Below are 13,097 nucleotides of genomic sequence, written 5' to 3' on the forward strand. Positions count from 1 at the left end.
CGATCCAACCCGATTTGAGTTCAAAGAATAATTTTGACTAGGACATATTGATAAGTCTATTTTATATATATTTTTATTCCGCCGTCCCATGTTCATATATGTGCTTATTTGAGCTTTGCAGAGCAATTTTTATTACTAATATACGTTTTCTAGTGTTTTTATAGAGTTGGTATTATTTTGTAGGAATTTGAAAATTTATGATAATTTCTAAGCTTATTGGGCCACTACAAAGATATTAGAATTGGATCGTATTTTATGGACGGGTATTTTATGCCCAAGACCGAGTTAAATTTAGTACGACAATTAAGGGCTCGATTAAGTAAAAGAGATCTTACAAATTTTTACCTATACCCTGGGGTAGGGAACACTGCCTACACCCCCGACATCCTCCTCGTGTGTCCCGCCCTTCCCTTTTCATATATGAATTTTCTGTAAATTTTTATAACATGTTCATTTCTGTATTGGTAAATGTTCATTTTTGTATTATTAAATGTTCATTTTTTTAGCAAGGAGTTTTTTATTCTAATTAATACTTCACATATTTTCTTATTTGTATTTTTAGAATCTATTATAGATAAACCTGAGAACAAGTTTATTTATAAGGATTATTGTACTAAAATCATTTTTATTATAAGAAGTATACATCATCAAACGTTCATTTTTATTTTTTTTATGATTCAACATAAGTTCTTTTTTTATATCATCAAATATTCATTTCAAAAGCTATGTGTAACTGTGTAAGTAATATAATAAGTTGTATGCAAATACATACATCTAAGAATTCTAATTATTTAAATAATAATAACACAACTCTATTCTATTTCATGTAATTGCTTCATAAACATGAAAGTGAACCATTGAATCCTAAATGTACATATGTGTCTTGTTAAATGAACATTATTAATCATTACATTTGGTATAATAAAGTGCCTATATAGAGATATACTCCTTGTTGCACCTCTAATCATATGAAATTTGTGTGTTTTCATGAAAAATGTAATCCGATGAGCACAATATATTTATCGCCTTCAACTTCCTTGCTTGATTATCCTGTACAATAAAGATCATGTTTATCAAAAAAATAATAATAATAACCATGAAAACATCCCAAACAAATGTACGTGTAAGGATTCAAAATTGAACATTTACGAATGAATAACAATAACGAATTAAAAAATGAACACATTGTAAAGTAATAAATTAATAATACATTTTCTACGATGAATGAACAATATGTGATGATTTTTGAACATTTTTTATATGTGAATGAACATACACTAATATATGTGTGAACAAACACATATCCAAATGAACATCTACGTATCAGTATTCGAATAAACATTATTCGAATAAACATTTGTCAATAGTAGAGTTAAAATGTATGTATATATTAATTTAATATGAAGTTGAACATGTATTATTATAGTCTATGTGACTATTTTCAATATGAGAAGGAACATGTACGTATTTAAATCTAAATGAACAATTGTTTAAATCCCATTATACATTCATTAATATCATAATAATCATAAACAAAACTAGGGTAGTGTTCTCTCAAGACTAGACCATAGTTGATCTTATCAAAGTGACTATTTTCAATATGAGAATGTACATATATAACAATCCAATTAATCATTTGCAAAAATTCGAATGATCACCAATTAATATGTGAATGAACATATATATATAGTTAGCATTTATCAATATGTGATAGCATGCTATTTTGTATGATTATAGAGTGGTTTTTAATGTTGAATATGTGAGTAATTGATGCCTTAGTTCATTATTTACTTTATTTTTATGCAATTTTTGTGTATCCTATGCTTCAAGAGTTGTTAGTGTTTTTGTTGAGTTTTTAGGCCTAAAGACGTCCAACTGAAGCCTATGGATGATAAACCAAGGTTGAAAGCAAGAAGATGAAGGAAAGAAGCCAAGGCAAAGGACCCAAGTCAAGAAAAAGGAGAGAGCTGCAGTGGAGAGGCCTCTCCACAGAGTGGCACGTCCTCTCCTAAGGCGCGGCCTCTCCAGGTCAGTGGAGAGGCCTCTCCACCTCGCTGCTGTAGCTGCTGCCTCCTTGGTAGAATATAGGAATTTTGTGGGGAGAGGCCTCTCCAACATAGGTCGCGGCCTCTCCGCCTATTTGGAGAGCCTTCTCCACCTCAATGAAGAACTTCCTACCTCCCATGGCATATTTGAAAGAAGAAATGCGGAGAGGCCTCTCCAACATAGGTGCGCGGTCTCTCCACCTGAGGAGCGGCCTTTCCACCTTTTTGGAAAGCCCTCTCCACACTAATACGGAACATTCTGCCCCAATTTCTCCCAGTTTGGAGTGGCCTCTCCAAGACATGGAGAGGCCTCTCTAGTCCTTTGGAGCGGCCTCTCCAGGCCTTGGAGAGGCCGCGCCCGATAGGTCCTGCAAGCTTTCTATTGCAGAATTTATTATGTAATTGGGGGTTATAAATAATTTTTGAGGGCTCATTTGTACAAATCTTCTTCTTCCCTTTAGTTTTCTTAGGCCCTTAGTTTCTCTAAACCCTCTTTAATTAGTTTAGATCTTCTCAAACTCAATCATTGTAATTGTTGATTGAATATTATTCTCTTGAATTCAACATTTCCTCAACTTTAAAGAATTTTAAGTTATCTCTTTCCTCTATATCTTGTTCTTTATTTTCTAATTTTAATTACTTTGAATTGCTAATTTTATCCTTAATTTTGTTTAATTTTTGTTACATGTTAAATCTACCTTGTTATTATTACTTTTATCAACTTGTTAGATTAATGCTATAATTAGAATTTGTTGTTATGATGTTCTTCACCATGATTAGTGAGTAGCATTAATTAGCTAAGGGTTGGGTGAAGACAAAACCAAGCCATGGGTTGATTGATGTTTGTGATTGCATGTTCATTTTGGTTTGATGATTGATTGTTAAAGAATTGGTTAATTGCATGTGTAATTGGATAGCCACTTATTGTTCATGTATTCACTTTTATGCTTGCATTGAGCGATGAAGTCTAGTTGTTAGCCTTTTCTTATATTATTATGCTAAATTCCTCTTGATTACGGTTCCTTGTTTGAATGATGTAGTAGTCTTAGTTGCAATAATTAGGTGAGAAATCCCAGTTGCTTGTGCCTTAATGCTTTCTTGGACTGATCGAAAGACAAACCTGAGTTAGTATAGTCTACTTCCCATCGTTAAGACTTGGTTGACCTATCTTGTTAGTTGAGTTTTGTTTAGGAAGGCTTAGTGTCGTGGCTTCGTAAGGAGGCAATGTTGAGTGCCCTTTCTATCACCCAATTTGTGTTCATGCTTGCCTATTGTTTTAATACGTTGGTTTGGTTTGTGTCGGTTCCCATTTCCTCCTAGTGTTTGTCTCCATAGTAGTTATTTAATAAAAACCCCCATATTTGTGACCGAGCTAGCTTACAACCATTTCATACTCTTGGTGTTCTTGACCCATTCCCTGTGGATACGATCCTTTACTTACCCTAGACTTGTTTTAGGTTGGTTTAGGTAGAAACATTGTTTTTTTAGGGTGATTGTCCAACGACCGATTTTTCCTTTACTAAAATGGCGCCGTTGCCGGGGAATGGCGTCAAGCATTGAGTTACTTGTGAAATATGTGAGACTAGTTCATTTTATTTCTTTATTCTTCTTTGTTTCTTTGACTAATCTACTAATCTCCCATCTAGTCTTAATTGTTCTATGCCTAAACGCAACAATAGGACACTTCCTCTTGTGCCGTTGAATCTCAAGCTTGAAAAAGTGATGAGGGCAAATCGAAGAGAAAAGAGGGCGATAGCTAGTGGTGCTACTTCAAGTGAGCCACAAGTGGTAGTTGAGTCCGATCATTCTAGTTCTAGTGAATCTAGTGGAGACACCATTCCATTATAACCACCAAGGACAAATTCTCCAACTTCTCCACCTCTTCACACATTAGAAATGGCTCAACCTAACAAGACTTTGAGAGAGTTTGGTGTCCCTCCACCATATCATGAAGCAAGTGGGATCGCTACTCCCGCTATCGAAGCTAATAATATTGAGATAAGGCCCTCCTTATCACCTTGATAGAGGGTCATCAATTATCCGGGGCAAAGAATGAGGATCCCATCGCGCATCTTAAATAATTCACACGGTATTTTAGCACCGTGAAGGTGAATGGGGTGACTCCGGAGTACATTCTCTTAAGCATGTAATTCTCTTTAACGAGAAAGGTAACTGATTGGCTAGATAGGTTGCCTCTAAACTTATTGAACACATGGAATAAGGTGACTTCGGCATTCCTTGGGAGGTTCATTTCTCTTGGGAAAACGGTGAAGTTGAGGTCAAAGATTTTGAACTTCCAACAAGACCCCGACGAGTCTCTCTATGATGCTTGGGAGAGATTCAAGAGCTACCAACAACAATGCCCCCACCATGGCATGGAGGATTGACTCTTGCTCCATGGGTTTTATAGAGGTCTTTTGAGAGCGGATCGAATATTGTTAGATGGAGCATCGGGAGGACCTATCATGAACAAGCCACCCACTGAGGCATTAAAGATCATAGAGGATGTAGTCCAAAACTACACCGATTGGAGCCCCGATGAGAGAAGCACTTCCAAGAAAGGAGGAAAGTATGAAGTAAATGTTATCAACATGATTAATTCAAAATTGGATGTTTTGTCTTCTAAATTTGATCAATTACAATCCTCTTCTCAATCCCCTTCTCCGCATCGTAATTCACATGCGTCTAGTTCATTAAATGATAATATGTTAATACAAATGATGTCTTGTAATTCTTGTGGAAGTGATGATCATGTGACTTCGGAGTGTTATTTTCTAAATAATTCATGCTCCCTGGCCTTCCCCTTCCATGGAACAAGTTAATGCAATAAAAAATGGTCCAACCAATCCTAGGTATGACCCTTATTCCAACACTTACAATGAGAGATGGAAACATCACCCAAACTTTGGTTGGAAAGGGGGCCAAACCTAAGGAAATGGTTAAGAGGTCAATATAGTGGCCAAAGAAATGTTCAAAACAATAATCAAGGAAATTATAGGAACCAAGGTAATGGTAACTATGTGTCAAATAATCAAGTGAACCATCAAAATGACAATAAGTACCACCAAAAATGTCAATATTCTTCTAACAATAACCCACTCGGTTTTAATGGAGGAAATAGACCTATCCTTCCTCCTATCCCTCAACCTCCTCTCCAAATTCAAGCTCCCCCTCCTAGGTCAAGTCTAGAGATAACAATGGAAAATTTTGTTAATGCTCAAACCAAGAACACCAATGACTTAGAGGAGAGTATCAAGCAAGTGCAAGTCCATAATAAGATGCTAGAAACTTAAATAACTCAACTGGTTAATGCTCTTAAAAGTAGCAATTCTAGCACTGTAGGCGTCGCTCGAAGTGCGCCTACGTTAAAAGCATGTGGTGAATATGCTTGGCACTCATAGGAAGTAGGAATTGACATAATACGATTAGGGACAAGGAAAGTAGGGAGCCGCCAACAAGTTTTTAAGGAATTTGTAAACCGTTCACGGATCATAAAAAGGCAACCACGATAAGGGACAACGATAGGCAACAACGATTGACTCGTGAAGGTTACACCCCATTCATAATCCATGAGATTACTAACTCCATATGGTTCGGAACCACGAAAGGAGGATCGGGGATGATGGTACGAAGTGAGTCATGGAGTCACATTCGCCCTTATTGGCCTCTACTCGATTGAGTCACATTCGCCCGTATTGGCCTCTACTCGATTCTTATATTGAAAAGCATTCCTGTGATCTCAAAGACATACAAACAATAATTCAATTCGCTCCAAACTATTATTTAACTAAATTGGTTTAATATTAATGCTCACATAATTCTAAAATATTGGTGATCACTTCAATTAATAATAAGATTAAAAGGATCCTAAACCGGTTGTCCAAATTATCTTATTAGCCGTGATTTTCAATTACATATTCCCTTCAAACATGCAATATGGTGATCAATAAATATAATAGAACAAACATTAATATTGGAAGCAATTTAACAATAATAACGTGAGTCAAATCAAATAATAATAATAATAACAACCCTAATCATGATACTAGCAATATTAAAAATAAAATAAGAGTAATTAAATTAATTAATTACTCACATTCTGCGCGTTCCTTTAAATTTCTACATCATGAATAAACTGTTAGTAATTTCAATGAAAATATAAAGTAAATGAAAATTAAATTAAATGATTTGGTCCAAACCCTCAGTTATTTGTACCTTTCACGCCTTGGTTTAAGGACAGAACCTCGGGTTAAGTATAGACTCCTTGGAGTGCTTAGGGGAATTATTATGGAAAAATAAGGAGGCTAGAAATTAGGTTAAAGAGGGAGAAGAGGATGATTTTTGGTGCAAGGTGAGAGAGAATGATTATTGTTGCCCCGTACATAAGAAATGAGGGGGTATTTATAGGGAAAATGTGCTGAGGGAGCACACGGAACCCTAAAATGATAAAAACCCTAAAAAAATATCCCGTGACACGGTCAAACTGTACCGTGACACGGGAAGATCCACCGTCAGACGACACAGTTTCCCCGTGACACGGTACACTTTTGGCGTGACGCGGGAAATTTTCAGAAAACGGGATAGAAAACGCGTCAAGGGTTTACGCGGAAAAGACACGGAATGTCCCGTGTCACGGGAAATCCCACCGTCAGACGGGAAGGATTCCCGTGACACGGTAGGTACCTGCCGTGGCGCGGGAAAATCCAGCCCGTTTTTCCGTCTAAATACATTTTTAACCCTAATTTCTTTCGGTATTTTAAGTGCCGATTGATAATTTCGGGCTTTTTCTGACTTATTATTATTTGGGCTAAAATAAGAAAATAATTAAATAAAAATAAATAAAGGGTTTGGGCCCAAAATAAATAATAAAACAATAAAATAAAAAGGTTTGGGCTTAAAATTAATTAATAAGTTTAGGCTGAAATTAAAACTATGCTTTCACCAAACATCAAGACTAATCCATGGACTGTTCAAAAATATGAATTTAATAAAATACGATTTTTTAAGCACTCTCGGGATTAAATACTAAACCCGACCAATAGTGGCGGTGAAAGGTTGTTCATCATCGGGTTTGGTTTTGGGGAGACATTTTTAGGTGTCTACAAGCACCTCTTTGCCTAGTCAAGCCATTTTTCCTACGGAAAATTGTAATGCAATCATGACTTGATGTGGGACTAGCATAGATTAAACTCAACCTATGAGCTTGAAAAATGAGAGTGAGAGTGAGGAGATCAAAGAAGAAAAACAATGTGAGGTGTCTAAGTCAAGTGAGGATGAGATGGTTGTCATGAGTGAGTCCACCACGGTGAGTTTAACTAAAAATTGTAGTGCAATTATCAAGAACCACTCCCCACTAAACTAAAATATCCCGGAAGTTTCTATATTCCTAGCTCTATTAAGAACATTTCTTTTGAAAATGCCCTATGTGATCTAGGAGCTAGTGTGAGTTTGATGCCTTTTTCGATTTATGAGAAGCTTGGTATAGGTAGTTTGGTACCAACTAATTTCACTCTACAACTTGCCGATCGATCCACCAAATTCCCTAATGGTAAGGTTGAGGATGTCCCTCTTAAGATAGGTAATTTCATCATTCTGGTTGATTTTATTGTGCTAGAAATGACGGATGATGCTCACACCCATATCATCCTAGGTTGACCTTTCTTAGCAACGGGTGGTGCAATAATTGATGTAAGGGAAGGAAAACTCACATTGAACGTGGGTGATGATAAAATTTGTCTTACTATTGATCCCAAGAGAGGAAGTCCTTCTTCCACAAAAGATTGCATGACACTAGATGCTATTAATGAAAATGATTTGCATGATTTGAGAATGCTTTGTGCTACTAATCCTCTTTTCAATGTCCATGAGTCAAAGCAAGGTTTGGATAGGTTTGGTGAGGTTATTTCCATGCTTGCTTGCCTCAAGACAATGCTTGAAAAAGGTGAGTCTAGTGCTCACAAGGGCGAAGAGGGTGACATCAAAGCTTCAAAAAAGAAGAGGAAGAGAAAATCAAAGAGAAAAAGGAAGAAGAAGGATTTAAAAGAAGTTGAGAATGAGCTTGTAGTAGGTGTTAGTGAAAAGAACAATTTGGTTTTGCCAAAGATGGCAAGTTGTAATGATGAAAACACTAGTGAAAACATGGTTTCGAACTTTATCCCACCTTAAGGATATTTTTCGAATTTGCGACATGCTAGTGATGTTAAAGAAGCGCTTCCGGGAGGCAACCCGAGTATTTTTGTAGTGAAAAAAAAACAACACAAAGTGCAAGTCTTCCAACAACAACCAACATGAACAAAAGTACCAAGGAGGTTTAAGATTCAAAGAAGGCCCGATCCTTGAGTTAATCTTCTTTTTTCCCCTTTTTATGTGCTTTTATTGCTTAACATTGAGGACAATGTTTATGATAGCTTGGGGGAGGGGGGGAGTCATTTGCATGCCTTCTTGACATGTTGGTTTGTTTTCGTTACATACGTTTGTTTTGGTTGTTTCATCATTTCTCTAATATCCAAGGCCCTAAATCCAAATTTGCTTCCTTGAAATCCAAATTCTTATAATGTGAATATTAGTTTCCCCTTTTCTAGTTAATATTGTGAATATTTCAAAAAAAAAATGAAAAAAGAAAAAATTACCCAAAGATGAGACTCATATGACGATATTTATGATTTTCTTGCTTGACTCTAGAGTGATGAGTAAAAGTTCTCTTAGAAGGGTATATGCTAGAGCTGGGGTCACTTAGATAATTATTAACCTTGATTGCATTAGTGTCTATGAAATGAAAACCGATGAATGCTCAATTGCACATTTAGCATAGGATATTGTTTAAGTTTTCCCAAAGAAGGATATGTTTGATTTGAATTGTGGTCCCTTGTTCCCTTGATGTGCATCCTCCTCTTCCCTGAAATGAAACTCTATTAGGGAATTGGTTCTACTTGTATTATGTGTAATAAGTGGCATAATAAGCCACATGTTTTGAATAAAGAAAGAGTCGTTCATAGTTAAAAGAGGTGAGGGCAATGAAATTGAAAAAAAAAATAAAAAAAAATAAAAAAAATAAAAGAAGAGCATAGAAAAAGAAAGGGGAGAACAAAAATTCCCCTTAATTTCTCTAATTTTTTTTTTATTTTCTCTTCTTTAGAGGTCAACTTGTGGATGCCTCCCACACCGTTTCTACATTGTTATATCTTGTGAAATTCCCGAGTTAGAGTGTAGTTAAAGGGCCTTGGGTGAGCATTTTGGGAGGTGGGCTAGCATTTTGAGATTTTATAACCGAAAAAGGGCTTGTTACAACTTTTGAATATCTAGATGTGTTCTAATGAACTAGTAAAATGTCTAAGGAAGTAGCCTAGTGCAACCTTGCTTAGTCTTTCTCTTTACCCCCTACTCATGTGTACATTTGTCTGATTGGTAATTCTCGAAAGTTACTCACTTGTCTTGCTTGTGATTCATATCCCGATGAGTTGACTTGGGCGATGAAAACATTGGAATATTGTGTAACCAATGATGGTTTGTTTTTGGTTTTTGTGTGAGTTGTGGGTTAAACTCAAGGGAAACCCTCACGAGATCAAAACTCGTCCCGTAAGGCAACTTGTGGGTTTAAATGGCTTCTTACTTGTGCTAAAAATGATTCGTGTTTTCTTTAAGTGATTTTGCTTACCTTTCCTCACTCTCTTGTTGTTATCCCTTGGCTTGGATTTAGTAAGTTCTTTCCTCACTATGGTGTGTTATGACTATTTTGCTCGGGACGAGCAAAAGCTTAGCTTGAAGAGATTTGATAGCATGCTATTTTTTATGATTTTAGAGTGGTTTTTAACGTTGAATATGTGATAAATTGATGTCTTAGTTCATTTTTATGCAATTTTTGTGTATCCTATGCTTCACGGGTTGTTAGTGTTTTTGTTAAGTTTTTACACCTAAAGACGACCAATTGAAGCCTATGGATGATGAACCAAGGTTGAAAGCACGAAGATGATGGAAAGAAGCCAAGGTAAGGGAGCCAAGTTAAGAAAAAGGAGAGAGCTGCAGTGGAGAGGCCTCTCCATAGAGTGGCGCGGCCTCTCCACCTCGATGTTGTACCTGTTGCCTCGTTGTCAAAATTTAGGAATTTTGTAGGGAGAGGCCTCTCCAACTGGAGCAGCCTCTCCACCTATTTGGAGAGCCCTTTCCACCTCAATGTTGAACTTCCTACCTCCCTTGGCATATTTGAAAGAAGAAATGCGGAGACGCCTCTACAACATAGGTGCGCGGTCTCTCCACCTAAGGAGCGGCCTCTCCACCTTTTTGGAGAGCCCTCTCCACCCTGCTACGGAACATTCTGCTTTAATTTCTCCTAGTTTGGAGCGGCCTCTCCAGTCCTTAGGAGCGGCCTCTCCAGGCCTTGGAGAGGCCGCGCCCGATAGGTCCTGTAATTGGGGGTTATAAATAGTTTTTGGGGGCTCATTTGTACAGATCTTCTTCTTCCCTTTAGTTTTCTTAGGCCCTTAGTTTGTCTAAACCCTCTTTAATTAGTTTAGATCTTCTCAAACTCAATCATTGTAATTGTTAATTGAAGATTATTCTCTTGAATTCAACATTTCCTCAACTTTGAACCATTTTAAATAATCTCTTTCCTCTATCTCTTGCTCTTTATTTTTTATTTTTAATTACTTTGAATTGCTAATTTCTTCCTTAATCTTGTTTAATTGTTGTTGCATGTTCAATCTACCTTGTTATTATTACTTTTCTCAATCGTTAGATTAATGCTAAAATTATAATTTGTTGTTATGATGTTCTTCACCATGATTAGTGAGTAGTGTTAATTAGCTAGGGTTGGGTGAAGATTCAACCAAGCCATGGGTTGATTGATGTTTGTGCTTACATGTTCATTTTGGGTTGATGATTGATTGTTAAAGAATTGGTTAATTGCATGTGTAATTGGATGACCACTTATTGTTCATGTATTCACTTCTATGCTTGCATTGAGAGATGGAGACTAGTTGTGAGCCTTTTCTTATAGTATTATGCTAAATTCTTCTTGATTACGGTTCCTTGTTTGAATGATGTAGTAGTCTTAGTTGCAATAATTTAGTGACAAATCCCAATTGCTTGTGCCTTAATGCTTTCTTAGGCCGATCGAAAGACAAACCCGAGTTAGGACTCTACTTCCCATCGTTAAGACTTGGTTGGCCTATCTTGTTAGTTGAGTTTGGTTTAGCAATGCTTAGTGTTGTGGCTTCGAAAGGAGGCAATAATGTTGAGTTCCATTTCTATCACCCAATTTGTGTAACTTCAATGAAAATTTGGCAGTAGAAATGACAATACTACCTCTGAATTACGAGAACAATTTTTTTCCAGAAGTCGGATTTATTTTTCGTCGCCGTCTGTTTTCTGAAACCTCTGTCATATATCAATCAGGTTCAAGAAACAGAAATTGAAGCAGCTTAGGTACGAGTAATTGTTGTTGCTCATCCACGGATTCGGTATTTATAAGATCAAACACGTTTTTGTTTGCAATCCTTAAACCATTAAGGATACAAATCAGACCAAAAACCAAGCTATAAGCAAATTATAAGATGAACTTTGGCTCATTTACTACCCAAATTAAGGATTTGTGAAGAAAATCGCAAAAAAAAACTTCAATCTTCAACAATTTGATGTGGAAATGTAGAAGGTTGGTTTAAATAGAAGGAAAATCGAGAGAATTTGGGGATAATTTTAAAAACTAGCTGTTATGGCGGGCCCCACTGGCGGTTTCCGTCACTGGAGTTAGGCTTAGGTGGGAAAACTTATGTTTAATTTTTTTATGAGGTGGTAAAGTAAATCTTTTTTTTTTGGAGGTGGTAAATTCAATAAAGTCGTTATTTGAAGGTGGTAAAAATCAAAATTTCCTTTATTTTATTATATCACCAAATTAAAATACTATGATGAGTCACGTAATTATTCAATCAAAAATGTATGAAGAAATAAACAATAGTCTCAATAGACACATTAATTAGAAACTAATGTGTGCATTATTAGCATAAAGACTGTCAAGGGTCGACCAATAACAAACAGGGGCGAGGCAAGAATTTCGGGGCCTTGTGCAACATCTTAAAATTGGGCCCAAAAAAAATCTCAATGTAAGTGTCCTTGTAAATGTATGGTGTGTGTCGGTGTGATGCTACGATCACAGGGAGATAAGTTCTAGATTAGAGGTGTTAATTCGCATAACCGGATGGAGTTTCGGTCGAGTCTATTTGGGTCAGGTCTGTTTGGATTAGATATGTGACAAGCTAAAGTCGTATCACCTAATCAAAAGTAATTCCTAAAACCACTAAATAAAATAGATAAGGAAGTAGGGTCGAATCCACGAGGAAACAATGTTCTTTTATTTCTAATAAATTATTATAATCTAAATTATCAAGTAATAAGTACGAATAGTGATAATTATACTATTCTAATTAAACTATGGAAAATAATCAATAATTAAAGTCCTAGGGGTCATAGGTACACCAATACTCCGGGATAAAACATAACAATCAATTATCAATGCATAAATTAACCAGATTATAAAGGGTTTTCGCTATGTATTATAATCACATAATTACTCTATCGGTATTAAATCGCATCTATCGAATCTTGACTTAACCATTTATAAGTTAACTTGTCTTTTAAACTAATCCTAAACATCAGTTCTCATCTCTCGAATCTCGAATTAATATTGCATAACTCATACAATTAAACCAACGCTAATCTAATTGCATAGCATCAAATCAATCAATAGGAAATAAAACAAACATTAACAATTAACAATAATAAATTATCCCTTCATATTAATCATGGATCCCCACAACTCTAGAATTAAACTAGTAATACATAATGAAAAGTAAACTAATCAAAGCGATTAAGAAAGCACGATAAAGATCAAATCAATTAAATAAAGCATAATAAAAACAAGAATTAAATAAAACTAAAGTAATAAAATAATTAAACTAGTAAGAAAACAGAACAAGAATAAAGCTTAGTAATACTCGTATGAAAAGTTGAATAAAAGACAAAACTAAAACTACCTAATACTAGTCTACTACTAACCTACGT

General features: G+C 35.8%; 1 non-coding gene across 1 annotated transcript; it reads right to left on the reverse strand.

The window, feature by feature from the left end:
- Positions 1–4,315: 4,315 nt before the first annotated feature.
- On the reverse strand, positions 4,316–4,422 carry LOC145625692 (small nucleolar RNA R71). The gene has a single exon (XR_014110600.1). It is a non-coding gene; the product is annotated as a small nucleolar RNA R71 (small nucleolar RNA).
- Positions 4,423–13,097: the final 8,675 nt, after the last annotated feature.

This window comes from Chenopodium album, chromosome 3 (assembly GCF_948465745.1).
Source record: "Chenopodium album chromosome 3, dcCheAlbu1.1, whole genome shotgun sequence".
Lineage (NCBI taxonomy): Eukaryota > Viridiplantae > Streptophyta > Magnoliopsida > Caryophyllales > Amaranthaceae > Chenopodium > Chenopodium album.